Source organism: Myxocyprinus asiaticus, chromosome 44 (assembly GCF_019703515.2).
Source record: "Myxocyprinus asiaticus isolate MX2 ecotype Aquarium Trade chromosome 44, UBuf_Myxa_2, whole genome shotgun sequence".
Taxonomy (NCBI): domain Eukaryota; kingdom Metazoa; phylum Chordata; class Actinopteri; order Cypriniformes; family Catostomidae; genus Myxocyprinus; species Myxocyprinus asiaticus.
The window spans coordinates 7,020,017-7,035,411 of NC_059387.1; the positions used below are offsets into that span (position 1 = coordinate 7,020,017).

At 39.2% G+C, this 15,395-nt stretch overlaps 1 pseudogene; it reads left to right on the forward strand.

Moving 5' to 3' along the window:
• Positions 1 to 15,395, forward strand: part of LOC127434677 (abl interactor 1-like) — a 74,380-nt pseudogene that overhangs the window by 15,273 nt on the left and 43,712 nt on the right.

The window sequence follows — 15,395 nt, forward strand, 5'->3', positions numbered from 1 at the left end:
AGTCCCATGCTGCTTCAAACGTTCCACTATCATCCCCATCCCAAAGAAACCAAAAATCACAGGACTTAATGACTACAGACCTGTCACCCTGCAGTCTGTGGTCATGAAATCATTTGAGAGACTGGTGTTGGCCCACCTGAAGAACATCGCTGGATCCCCTTTCTAGATCCCCTTCAATTTGCTTATCGAGCAAAAAGGTCTGTGGATGATGCAGTCAACATGGGATTGCATCATATCCTGCAACATATGGACAGACCAGGAACATATGCAAGGATCCTTTTTGTGGACTTCAGTTCGGCTTTCAACACCATCATCCCAGCTATACTCCAGCATAAATTACACCAACTCTCTGTTCCCATGTCTATCTGTCAGTGGATTACCAGCTTTCTGACGGACAGGCAGCAGCTTGTGAGACAGGGGAAACTCACTTTTAGCACTTGTACAATCAGCACTGGTGCACCCCAGGGATGTGTGCTCTCCACACTTCTCCCTCTGCACCAGTGACTGCATTGCCAAGGACCCCTCTGTCAAGCTCCTGAAGTTTGCAGACGACACCACTGTCATCGGCCTCATCCGAGATGACGATGAGTCTGCACACAGAAGGGAGGTTGTACAGCTGGCTGTCTTGTGCAGTCAAAACAACCTTGAGCTGAACATGCTCAAAACGGTGGAGATCATTGTGGACTTTGGAGAAACACCCCAACACTGACCCCCCTCACCATTCTAAACAGCACTATGGCAGCAGTGGAGTCATTCAGGTTCGTGGACACTACCATCTCACAGGACCTGAAGTGGGACTCCACATTGACTCCATTGTGAAAAAGGCCCAGCAGAGGTTGTACTTCCTTCGCCAGCTGAGGAAATTCAACCTGCCACAGGCGCTGCTGATACAGTTTTACTCGGCGTTCAATGAGTCTGTCCTCTGCACTTCAATAACTGTCTGGTTTGGTTCAGCTATGAAATCAGACATCAGAAGACTACGAAGGACAGTTCGGACTGCTGAGAGGATTATTGGTCTAAAAATCACTCTGGACCCCACTCACCCTGCCCACTACCTTTTTTGATCTGTTGCCTTCTGGCTGATGCTTCAGAGCTCTGAGCACCAGAAATGTCAGGCACAGGAACAGTTTTTTCCATCAGGCTATCCATCTCATGAACAGTTAAATTGCCCCATTGAGCAATAACTATGTGCAATACACAGTCTTTTTTATGTTTATCCAACACATCCAACCTCTTCTGCCATTTCATTCCTCTGAAAAAAAAAAAAAGGAAAAAAAAAAAAAACATTTACACTGTACATAACAGATTTGTATTTGCACTGTACATAACAGATAACAGATTGTAGTAGATTTGCACTGCCTATGTGTATGTGTGTATGTATGTATGTGTGTGTGTGTGTGTGTGTGTGTGTGTCTGTACGTATGTGTATAATTATTTTTTATTATTATCTATGTCTTGCTGCTGTTTTTGTATTGTTGTACACTGGAAGCTCCTGTCACCAAGACAAATTCTTTGTATGTGTAAGCATACTTGGCAGTAAAGCTGATTCTGATTCTGATTTTGTTAGATTTCCATGCTTGTGGATGTGACTTTTATTTTGACTGTCGAGTTCCCAGTAAATACGCATCTACATGCAATAACGGGTCCACGCGACTGCGCGTGGACACATAATTACATGTTTAAACGCAATAACGCATATGCGTTATGTCGTCTTTACACAAAATTTGTCTTTGTGTAACGTCTGTACACGTTATGCCTAAATAAATAACACTGTGGCCTTCCACAGTACAACACAATTCGCATGTCGAATCTTAAGTTCAGTAAACATGTGACAAACTTACTTGTGACTTTCTCCCTGCCCACACTTACATGAAACTCAACAAGCGTTCATTGAGGTGCACTAGAGGGGGAGAGATGGATGCAGTAGAGCTGATTTACTTGCGCAAGATCTGGAATTACAGTTTGATACAAAGACAAGACTACTGATTTAAATTGTTCATCTGTATGGATTGATTTACCGATTCTCAGCTAAATGTTTAAGTGAATAAAAGAGTGCGGGAATTCCCTGCATTATGAATGTGTAACATGCAGGGATTATTAAATTTGCGTGCAATCCTGCACCAAATTTGTTGGTTATCCTGCTTGTCCGTTGTGCACGCGCATTCACAAACAGCCTTTGTTGGACTGCTAAACGGTGACGTCACTGTGAGCATGTGGATGGATTTGTGTGTGTGTTTCCTTTCGTTTCATATCACCATTCAACAGCGTGCAGTGTAGAAAGCGCGCAGCTGACTGGGCCTAGCAAGTGTTACGTTGCGTAAAGAATATTAATGAACCGTGTGAAATTTCAACAGCGGTGCTCATTATTTAGCAGCAGATGTGCGCTGCTGGGAAACACTGTAGTTCCAGCATCTTACAGGTACCTGCTAACCAGCCCATTCCTGACCCCCTGATTTTTTTTTTTTTTTTTTACAAACTGAGGAATGTTGAAATTATTGCTTGTGTTACTCAACAGCTTAATTTATATTAAACCTTGAATATTCTGTTTTAAGGTAAAATGCTGCAATAGTTCCTTGTAACAGTGACTCTTTTGTGTCGCCTTGTGATTAGAGGTAGTCTGATATATCAGCTAGACCAATATATTGACCATTAATCAGCAGATATTTGGCCCTCTTGCGATTATCGCAACAGCAGATACCCATGTTTGCTTGACCGATTAAGAGAAGTGTTAACTTTTCCCTTTTGTCAGTTCTAAAATCTACCAACAGATTTGTCAATGAATAGTCAGCACTTTGTTTTCATGTTTTTTTCTTTTCAAGTTTATGCAAATTTGAGTAAATATTGCATAAAATTAATGTTTGTTTCAGATATGTTGTGTACATCTGAATTGCTGTTGTTAAATGTTATTATTTTTATCTGCATTTATATTGGCCACCGGTCATCCTGTTCTTCAGATGTCGGTATCGGCATCAGCCATTGAAAAACCCTTATCGGTCGACCACTACTTGTGGTTGGTCAAGCCAACCCCCCATCTTTTCTCTTATCTCATCAATAGACATCACAGTGATTTACAAGGTATTGTCTAAAGAATTTCAGCAATTCATTGTTGAGCAGTTGCCATCTTAATGTGACAATCAACTTTGTATTCAAAGGTTGGTGTAGTTGTCTTCCATTGTGGAACAAAGGAGTTCTAGTTTATCTGTTCTCCATCCTCCACCTCACTTTATGGTGTCGTGTTTGTGACTGTAGAAGAGAAAAGCGAGATTGCTACCTTTTGTCTTCTCAGAATACTTCTTGCTCTGTGGGAAGTTTCTTGAGGTTTCCAGAGACTCCAAACAAACACTGTTTCTTTGTGAAACGTCCTTGAGATGAAGCTGTTTTTGTAAAGATCTGCCTGTTTAACCATGGTAGGCTGCTTGGAGGACTATTGGAGAATGTTGCATTAGAAGAAGTCCAGCTGCCAGGGCTAGACGATCACTTTGTGTGTTTTTGTAAGAGCATATATGGAGAGAGAACTCAACAGATAGACCAGAACAGCAGTGACTCGGCCATTCCCAATGTTCTTAGACACATTTGCCTTAACAGCCAGAACAGACTGGTGTCCTGAAGAAGCAAAGACATATCCACAACTTCACAGTCTTGCTTGAATGTAATTTCACTCACTAAATCCTCACTTAACTAAAGAGGAACATGGTCCATCTTAATTCTTGTTTCCTATACGATTGGGTTTGAGGATCTTCAATATGCTATATTTCTGCTATCTGTAGGTTATAGAGGCACTTTATAAGTGGTGTTTTCTAAGTACTTTTGGAAGAAATAGGCCTATTTGGAAATGATAAATGCAATTCTTACTGTGTTTAGGGCCTACTGCCCTCAGTCTGTTACCAATTGATCATTTCACCAACCAAGGGTGTCCAGGGTGATTTAAAAATGAGAATCTTTAAAACATCTAGTTGACGCGATTCCTGACTCCTCCACGTGATGCGTGACCTTACCAACGAGCTTACGTCATCCCTCTAATGAGCGCAGGTCACAGAGATGTACGGAAGTGAACATTTGTAGTTAAAAAGTATATAAGTACTGTTTTGTTTCTAAAAATAATCAATCGTTTGCTTTCAGAAGAACTTTATTTGTCGACTGGAGTTGTGGATTATTTTGATGCACCCTAAATATGCATTTTGGACCGTCAAAAAATGAAGGACATTCACTTGCATTGTTTAAAGGAGGAGGCCTGAAATGAAATCCTAAAAGTCTTAAATTCTGTTTTGATGAAGAAAGAAACTCAGATACATCTTGGATGGCCTGAGGGTGAGTAAATTATCAGCAAATTTTCATTTTTGGGTGAACTATTCATTTAAGTTTTAAGGTTTTTTGTTTTTTTTTGTACCTTAAAGTGTTGTTGACTATCCATCGATAAATGTATTTGTAGATTTTGAAACTTACACAAAGGGAAAGTTAACACTTCTGTTAATCAGCTAAGCATTCACGTTATTGGCAAATGCCGATAATCATAAAATGGCCAACATCCAACCTTTCTTTTTTTTTCAAGAATTTCAGTTTTGAGACTTATATTTTTCTAAGTCTCTGGACATGTTTTACATCAAGCCCCAGAAAAAAAATATAGAAATGACTTTGAACTCAGTAATTGAAAACATGTTCATAAGAGTTATATTCAAGTAACTTTGTTGTGTGAATTGTATTTTATAATGTATTTGTGAATAACCGGACAAAAAAATGTCATTGACCCAACTACAGAAATGTTGGTATCTCGACAACCCTAGTAGCTTTTTGTTGGCCGTATGTGGACTTTGAGATTTACGGATGCCTCATAGGGAAGTAATCAATCAACAGGGCAGCCGTAAAGTGGAACTGCAGCAGATTTTGATAACAGCACAATGCATCAAGACTGAAAATGTACCAAATGTTCTTTTTAAGGCATATGAGATTACAACTTGCCTTTATGGCACATTCAGTCCTTATGTCGTCTGTGGAGAGTTTTGTCCCGCAATAAACTCATCATTTCAATCTTCTGGCAAGTGAACAAGCTTTAAAAGGTTCATATTTTTGTTGGATTTCAATTGAGTACCCTACACTTTTTGTGTAGGTATAAATGTACTGATTTGCAACATTTCCAAAGAATGTATAAATTCTGAAATTTTTGTTAAAGCTAGACTGAGCAGTGAGCATCTCTAGCTTAACAATGTCAAATTCTGTCGCCAAGCATCTGCTAAAAGTAGCCAGCCTTTTGACCGAAGAGCAGTTCTGCTCCATTTTTCAGTGGAACATCAGAAAAATATTATTTCATACCTTCACATAATTTGCTGCATGGAATGCTTGTAGAGCTGCAGTTCTCATGTGTAACTGGCTTTTTGTGTGTGCTTCTGATGTGTTAATACAGTCAGTGTCATCACTGCTTCTGTTTTGCAGTTCTCTGGAGGATTCCCTCCCTCATACTTTCAGGCTCGTTATTCCGCTACACATCTGGTCCATACAGTATGTTCCTTCAAAAACAAGGCCAAACTCTATATCTGTTTACACGATTTATCAAACTGGCAAACTTAGTAGAGCTTTACAGTTCACAGAAAAAATAGTTTTAAATACAATTTTATTGATCCAGTCATGTGATGCTTAGAAATACAGACTGTGGTTTCCCCCCACACAGCAGGTGTTTTCATGCCATTTTTTTTTTTATCTGTTTTTGCAAGGTTTTGAAGGGCCAGCTCTGATGATGCTTGCATGAATGGTGGTTTACCTCTGTGAAAGCAGGGTTTACCACTGAGGTAGGCCAAATGAAGAACTGAGAAAATACCACACCTAAGATGTGTGGTTGTGGTTCATGCAAGTTTTTGTGTCAGAACAAATTTCCTGTGGACTACAAAGTTATTTACACTTATTTTAGGTGAGCTAACTCAAGGGAAAACTCAATGTCATCAACCCAATACAGTTTGTAGTCTGATATCGAGCTTTGAAGTTTGTAAATTATTCTCATGTAGCCAGACATTTGGCTATCTGCATAAAGTCTGGTCCACACTGCAGCTCGTTCTGAACAAGAACAGCTTACTTAGACATGAAGTGGCATGTTAAAATGACCAGCTGCATTTTATGTCATGTTTAGGGGTGAGTAAATCTGAAATCAAAGATACCAATGCGAAGATACCATACCATGCATGATCCGAGAGGCAGGATCTGTATTTAACTCAGTGTATTTGACCTCCTTCCTTCACATATTCGATTATGCATCGTTTTACGTTTACCTGGATCGACAGATGAAGACTGTAACTTGCCTACGCAAGAAAACTGCTGTAGCTCGATTATAACTGCACATATAAACAGAATGACTGTCAAAGAGTTTGAGCCAATCTAAAGGATTTGACGCAATTACTCCACGTCATTTAGCTGTAAGCTTGTGACGCAGAGTTAAAAATCATCATTATCTACCGTACAGTTGTGAAAGAAATGTCTTCAAATTGGACAGACACTGAAACAAAAGATTCGAGCAGATCGATAGATTACCGTAACTGTTAGAGATTCTGGTACTTATGTCTGTCCAACACAATCTCACGGCGAAATCGTCAGGATCCGTACGACTTTTCTAAGTTTGGCTAATTCATATGATATCGTGCTACTGCACTCGTTTGAATTCCTACGACTTTCACTACAGCCATTGACGTCGCTGGACATCGTTTCCATTTAATACGTGACAATTACTTGGTTCTGTCACACACAACAGCTTCCAATCATGTTTACACACACTACTGAATGATTAAGTTTAGATAAGGGGTTTGGGTAAGGGCATACTATTAATAAGTATGTCCTTAACGCCTCGTGCGTGGAACTCACGCTTCCGCATTTGGGCGTGATGAAGTCGTATGAGTTCATGTGAACAACATTGTGCAAGACCATACGAAACAGCCAACCTGTAAATTATGTATGAATTTTCATGAGATCAGGTTGGTCTGTCTTATATTTATGTATTTCTGGCACAGCTGTGAACTACCTTTAACTTTTTCTCTGGTGAAACACTCTGTTATCCCATCTTAATATGCAGAGACAACTTTTAAGTAAGCCATTTGTTGGTGAAATATTGTGTCTCTGTGGCACTATAAATGGCGTCAGTTGGGGGCGGGGCTATCTGTTTGTTTTATCAAACATTTATTTTTGCAATTCCATGCGGTTGCACAGAAATTACACACTTTAGCTTCAAAAGCAATTTCCGGCAAGTGACATGACAGTTTTAACAGCATTTTGCTTTTTACGTGCAAATGAATGCAATACGGATAAAAGACGGAAAGTTACACCGAGATGCACCGATGTATGACCAAATATCGGTATCGGCCAAAAGATCCCGCTCTGTGCTCTCCTATCTCTGAAGCACAAAGCCTACTGGACTTACGTGAAACAAGGATACGTGTGTCAGATGAGAAGCATATTTAGCGCTTATAAAGCGCCGAATGCAAGATGAATATCACTGAAATTTTCAACGCCGGAAAAAACACGTTTTCTTTCAGTCTCACATGAAGCCCTGCCCACTGATAGAAATGCACATGCCACACACATGTATATTTACATATCACAATATACATGATATGGCAAAACTTCTATTGATTGACACTTTATATCTTCACCATGATAAGTATCATCACATCGCCCAGCCCTAGGTGCATCCAAGTGGCTTATGTGTAAGCTGAAGCAAATGCTGTTATAATGAAAATGTAGATTAACTTGTGTGGGCTTTTTTCTTCCCTTGGCCTGCAGGCACAGGATAAGAGGAAAGCCTTGGAGGAGACCAAAGCGTACACCACCCAGTCCCTGGCGAGCGTGGCCTATCAGATCAATGCCTTAGCCAACAATGTGCTGCAGCTGCTGGATATACAGGCCTCACAGCTGCGCAGGATGGAGTCCTCCATCAACCACATATCTCAGGTCAGCTATACTCTCTTTTTAATATCTCTTTTCTCTCGATCTCATTTCCCCCGCTTTGACCTTGTCTCTCCAAAGTTTTCATAGTGTATTTGCACAACTCCTTCCCATAGAACTGTCTCCATGTCAATGAATGTGACTGTCTCTGTGAGTGACTAGTTAATATCTGTCCTGTTTTCCATTCACCCATTCTGCCTCCCTATGCGTCTCTATATTTAACTCTGTCATCATGGATTGGAGATGAGAAACTCTCCCACGGAGTCTCTTCTTTAAACCTCATCCCACTTCAATATGCTAATGTTAGGTATTATAGCTTCCGAAGTTATTAAAATCCAGGATCAAAAATACACCAAATACAACAGTACTTGTTCAATGTGAAAACGTTTCATTCATTGATTTGCCATCACAGCACAAACACTGCCCTCAATAAATAATTAAATAAACCCAAAATGATTTGATGGCTATTGTTTGCCAATCACATCATTGAGTTTTAATCAGCAGATCTTCATGCAGATGTTGATTGGATTAGATTGCAGACAGTGGAGGCTATTTTCAGGTCTCCATTCATTTGGCGTCTTTTGGAATCACTGTGCTTTATGAATGGCTGTACGACACAGACTTATTTAGAGAGTCAACAGAGGCCAGTTCTCATAACCAGCACTGTCTTTTTACACGCACTCTCTATTTACAGTGATTCATTAATCACTCCAAAGATAGCCATGGAAATAAAGGGGTTTTATAGGGAAAACAGGGTGATATAATATTATCTCTTTCTGCATTCACATAATTATAATATATTATGTATATTGTTGGAATTAGAATATAAAATTAGAATATTAATGTTTTCATTATGGAGCATTAAGAGTGTGGCATTAAAACTGTGGCTATTGACCTTTCTGTAATATAGCATTTATAATCTAACTTTCATAAGTATAGTACATTGGATTTATATACCGTTTTACACTTAAATTGCTTGAACCGAACAGAGTTCAGTTCCAACTCTCTTATTCCTGCTCCCGCAGGTCTCTTTGTATGCATTTAGGAGCTTACAATGGAAGTGAATGGAGCCAGTTCGTAAACGTTAAAATAGACTATGTTTGGGGAAAGTATAGCCGCAACACATAAACATTATACATGTCAACATGATTTTGGTGTGATAAAATCACTTCGTAAAGTTATATCAAACATTACTACTACGTTGTCAAGACGACAGAAAGCAGGTAAACCCTGTATCTGATAAATGCCATAATGACAATTAAATTCCTGATTGTATCACACTAAAATCATGTTGGAACGTATGATGTTTACATTTTGTATCAGTTTTAAAACAATGAGTATTTTAACATTAATGGACTGACTCCATTCACTTCTGTGGTAAGTGCCTTACCATGATTTGGGCTTTTAAAAAAAAATAAAAACAGGGATGAGTCAATTATTATAATTATAATCAATTATTCTTTTTTTTCAACATCACGCCACATATGCTGTGGATTCAGCTTAACTTGTATTGAACCTTAAACATTCCTTCAACATGACCATTTTAGCTAAGTAACAACTTGAGGAGAAGGCGCCAAAAATGAAAAGGGTTTTTTACTGATATTTTGTGTCTTTTGCTTTTGCGAAGTATGCGAAGTGGTCACTGTAGGCAATTTCCTTGAAGACAAACAGCAATAAGAAATGCATGTTACTATAACAGGCAAATTACGCAAAAATAACGCAATAGCGGTTCACTTATAAGTTGCACTGCTTTCATGCCAATTGCGCCCCAAGTCCACATGAACTCTACACCAGACACTTCGCTCTAGAGGATAAACACCATGAAATCAACCCCATTTACTTATATATGCTTGTTGCTGGTCTTATTGTGTGATTCATCAGTGCGCGTTATGCCAAATAGAAAGTTTGTAATATTTTATCAAAATGTAATAACTTGCTCCACCTCTGAAACAACCAAACTCTGACTAATGTCACTGAACTCGAAACTCTCGCCCCCTTTAACTGTGAGAAACTTAATTGTGACTCAAGGCTGGATTACACTACCCAACTTTACACCAATTTTAGCCCTGGGTTGCAATCCAGTGGAGTCCATGCTTAGCAGCACCAGTCTGCAGATTTTGGATCAATCAGAGTTTACAGACTTCACAGAAAATCATATTATCTAAGATGGCAGACTCTGATTTCTTACCCTCCAATTAGGATTCCAACTAGTATATCAAGCATGTTTGAAATTTTAGAGCAGATTATAGAGGATATCTCGTAGTGTTTGATGCAAGCCATACAGTGACCAGTCAATGGAAGTCGAGCACGCGGGCCACAAAGTTCAAGAAATGGAGATGGCAAACAAACACTAGAAGTGAAGCTCTGCTATTGATTCCTCCTACGAGGAGACGAGTTAATGGGATGGCGGGTGTTTCCGTGTGTTTCGATCAGATCGACTTCACAATCGGGTAGTGTGTAATACTTGGTCATATGGTGTGTGTGATACCCAGTTTTCATCTGTAGCCATTTACATTGTCGGTAAGTGTATGATACCTAGTATTTTTATAATCTGTTCAGATTTTATCAGTTGAGTAGTGTTATCCTACTTTAACTGTGGGAAACATCAACTAGGCTAATCGATCAACACTGTATGAATGTAGCTCTATAAAACAAGTTCTCTACATCAGAATGTAAATTCTGTAATCCTGTAACATCAAAATTGACAGCCACCCTGTTCCACTGGAAGGTGACTAATGGCTATAAAGTGTTTCCAGTGTACTGAGGCATACCCAAAGCTGTGCTGACAGAGGATGTTCCCATCTTTACAGCATTTCTAACTGTTCTGTCTTCCTCTGGCTGCATATTAAACAGTCTGCACCACCAGCATGTGACCAAATTAGATCTGAACATCAGTGCAGCACACTAATGGGCCACTGTGCACGGCCTGGTGTGTACTTCGAATGTTTTCATCACAGCTCCATGCTGGTTGTGTTATCACCGATCTCTATCTGTTGTGTTGGATCGGTCCCTGACCCTTGTTGTGGGAGGCTGAAGTGCTGATATTAAGGGAATATTTCTCGTCTTATTGTTTTCCCTCTTTATTGTCGTGAAATACATGTCTTTCTGTTGTATGTATCTCAGAGGAGAGACTGAGTCAGCTAAATAAAGGCAACTGTGATTGGAGTTAAAAGTAAATTAAAATTCTGCCCTAATTTACTAGTTTTCATGTTCCGAACCTGTATTCTTTCTTATGCAAAACAAAAAAGGAGATGTTTCAATTAATTTTGCAGGCCGTCTTTTCAGTAAAAATGCAGTGGATAAGTAGGGGTGGTTGATGATTCACGAGATTTTGGTTTGATTTTATATCAATTCATATGGGTTTATTTAAATTATAATGTCCCTTTTGCTTACATAGGAAAAACATTATCTCCCAGGTAATGCTGTTAATTATATAGGGGACCAAGGGACGGATTAACCACTGGGCCGATTGGGCTGTTGCCCAGGGGCCTCTAAACCCAATGGGTCCTGAGCTCTAAATCAATTATTTATTTATTTTGAGATATCTATTATAAATCCATGTAAATGTCATCCTTATGTGAAATACCATTTGTTCGGCCTAATGCATGCTGGACGACAGCAGCGTGAGCAGAGAACACCTTTGATTCACAAACGCTTCCAAACACAAAGATAAGGTGCAGTTTACCATGGCTGTGAACAAAGCTGGTGGTTTAAATTCATATACAGTACAGTTCCATGAGGCAGCGAATGCTGTGGATTATAGGACTTCTTTGAGATGCTTTTGATTTTTAAATGATTCAGCATTTAACTTATTGTCTGCACATCAGGGAAAAACATTGACTCACCATTTAGAGATTTGTGACACCAGCACTGAAAAAGCTTGACGCAGCGCAACAAATAGTGAAACAGAACACAGGTGTCTCGCGATACGTTAATAAATATAGAAATTATTTTTAAGTTAACAGTGTATAAAAAAATGTGATGGTCCTGCACAACGAATTGTAAAACAGAACGCAGGTGTCTTTTAGATGTGTTTATAAATATTAAAGTTATTTTTAGCTTAACAGTGAGTTGCGGCATAACAATCCAAGACGTCCGTCCAGTGCGTGTTTACGTGGCCTCGACTAGGGTTGCAGCGGTATACTGGTTTCACGGTATACCACGGTATGAGAATTGACGGTTATCATACCATGTACTACGATATTTACGGTATTGAGAAGAAAAAAATTTAACTGGACGGAGAATCTCACCTGCGCTTGCGCATCTCCTTTCCTCCTCAACTGCCTGTCAGACTCGTCAACTTGTGCCCCCCCCCCCCCCCCCCCCACACACACACACACACACACACATACACACTCACACACATGCAGCGGAGAAAATGTCAGGGAGAAGCGAGGGGTCTGACATAAGTGAGTGTGTGTGTGAGATAGAGCAGTGTTTCTCAACTGGTGGGTCGCATGTCTATTTGGACTGTGTCACGGACAGCAGGGAAAGAACAATGCCATGGTTCTCCAATTGAAGATATTTCGGCGGCCGCCCAAGTGATATTTAGGTCTGCCGAGGCAGATTTAATGCTAATCTCGCAGTCGGGTAAAGGCTTCTCATCTGCACTTTCGAATGAGTGTAACGGAACCAGCTCGCGATCATGATATACTCTGCTCTATGGCACACGCGTGCAACAACCGGGCTTCCCTCGATATTGCGGAGTGCAGACCTCAAAACTGATGTGACCAATTTCAATTCTAGCGAGACTTTTCTAGTTTAAAGTGTTACGGAGGAAGTCAAGTCAAACTTGACTTCCAGCACTGAGGAGGAAAAGAGCAACACTGTGCTATGTGCTATTTCTTTTTTTTTTTTACTTTCATCATCACCTTCACAAAATTGTTTCACGATTTTACATGAGTAAAAGTAACTTATTTTGACAAAATGTTATAGTTTCATATGACACAATCTAAAAGTAGAATCTATTAGACCTCATTTGATATCAACAGTGGCATTTTTCAAGATGTGTTTCAGCTAGTATTTATTTTTTCATAAATACTATAATTTGTTATTATTATTACTATTATTTAAGACTAGCTACACTGACCTAACCATGGTAATGAGCATTTCCTCCTGTGTAATATGTATGTTCTGTTTGAATTCTGTTTGAAATTAGAAACAAACGGGATAATAATGGGCTCATAGAAGTAAATATGCTCTTCAATTTTTAAAAGGGGGGAGATAAAACTTCTTGTCGCTTTTGTTGTTGATATCAACAACTAAAATAATGTCACTTGATGCATGTTCTTGTACTTTAAAACCATGAACAAAACTATGCAACATAAAAGGAAATGCGACCCAGGATATATTAAATACTGGTTACGTTTTTACCATGGGGTGTCGCCACTTGATTTCCAATGTAAGATCTGGGTCCTGAAACAAAACCAGTTGAGAACCACTGAGTTAAAGGTACAGACAGGAGCAGTCTGGCTGCACTGTCATGCACCTACAGTATATGTTAACTGTTAATAATCATAGGACATTACTTTAAAAGCTCACACAGCTGATGTTATTTTTCATTTAGTAGTTAATTTAACATGCTATGCTAACATGTGATCTAACATGCTTTAGTTATAAAACATGTTATAGTTACATGCTATTTTTTTATCATGTTTATAATTCGGTTTATTATAATTCTGTTAGCTTTCTTATTTATTCTATTTTATTTATTTTCAAAAGGGAGACTTTTTTTACACATACATAAATTAAAAAAAAAATGGTTTCAATTTTCAATTATAATAAAGAAAAAAAAAATCTGTTTTCACTCCTTTAGGGGTCATTGCAACTGATAATAGTAATTGTGTAATACTGTATACCGTGATACTCTGAAACCGTGATATTTTCTGAGACGGTTATCTTACCTTGAAAATCTCATACCATTGCAACCCTAGCCTCGACGCACGTGTGAACAGCCCGAAACTCGCCCTATAGACTACTTGAAAAACTGACCCGATCCTGGCCCAAAACCTGTAGGTTTGTAAACTCCACAATTACTGGTGAGTGAAATGTAAACATTTACCAGTCAGTTGCCAACTATAAACATTTTATTCGCATAGTGCGAAATTTTGTTGCAAATGCAAATTTCCTCATTGTAGTAGAGGGTTGCGCATAAAGTAAAAGATCGATCTTGGGATTTAAGAATCGATATAGAGATCGTTCAAATGAAGATTGCGATTAATCGGAAAATCTTTATTTTTACCCACCCCTAGTGGTTAGGGGCTCACTTTAAATCCTAAATGCCCAAAAGTATCACAAAAGATTAGAAATAAACAACACAAGCTTGTTCATAGCTGCTTGCGTGTTCATGAGAACTTGTTTAGCGTTGTTTAGGGCTAAAAACATTGCAAGTTGGCATGCACAGAGAGCTTCACCCCCCCTTGTCTGTCTATATTGTTGTGTTCTTGGCAGATTCGTTTTTTCCAAATAGGAAATGGAGCTCCAAAGATTAGCCCCTGTGTTTCCTGACAATTATGGCCAAAATGCATGTGTGACTTGTGTGAATCTGGGAATGGGAAGATGTGTGATCTGTGATGATTAAGGGGGTTACGTAGGGGGCAGTTGTTTCATCAATTGCGGGACTGTTCCTGCTTCTGCATCTCGCGTCTAGTGTTATTAGCCTAGATCTTAGTGCTGCCTTTGACACCAAAGATCAAGACATTCTCTTGGAAGACTTTAGAAATATGTTGGCATTTGTGGACAGGCGTTAGCTTGGATTAGGTGCTATTTATCTGACCATTACCTCTTTGTTTGCTTAAATAAGGGCTGTAACATTAAACACATGTATGGAGTTCCCAAAGGCTCTGTATTAGGTCCTCTGCTGTTCTCCATTGAATTAGTTTTCACCAAGTCACTTCACATATCTCACCATGAACATTGGGTTTTTAAGATGTAATGTTAAAAGTTTATCTCACTTTTTGATTTTTGCATAAAATTTGTAGTTTTGCACTACAAGTCTGTGAATCATCTTTTTGGTCACCAGACATTTATTGCTAGAAATCCAGACAGCAGCTCAACAACTCAATGCAACAAAATGCATTTCTCAGAGGAATGACTTTTTTGCATTTGGCATAGGAAAGCACTCAGATTTCTTGGCATCATGGTTCTGTGTAGACCGGCCCCACGACTTGACAAGGATTACAGCAGTTTGATTCTCGAGTGGACGCCTCCCACGCAAGTTGTACACAAATCATCTGTCTCCGTTGGTGAGTTGAGTAACGGAGACATTGAGAACATGTTGTTTTCAGTTCTCTGTTGAAATGATTTAAGCCTCACTCTCTTAAAGAGGTAACTGTCTGAGAATAGTCACTGTGAAGTTAATAAAACTCAACACTAAAACGTCCAAAATTTTACAACAGACTCACCTAAATCTCACGGGGGGCTACTTTTCTCAATTCCTGTATAGATCAGATGGAACCAGGGTCAGAAGTCAACTTTTT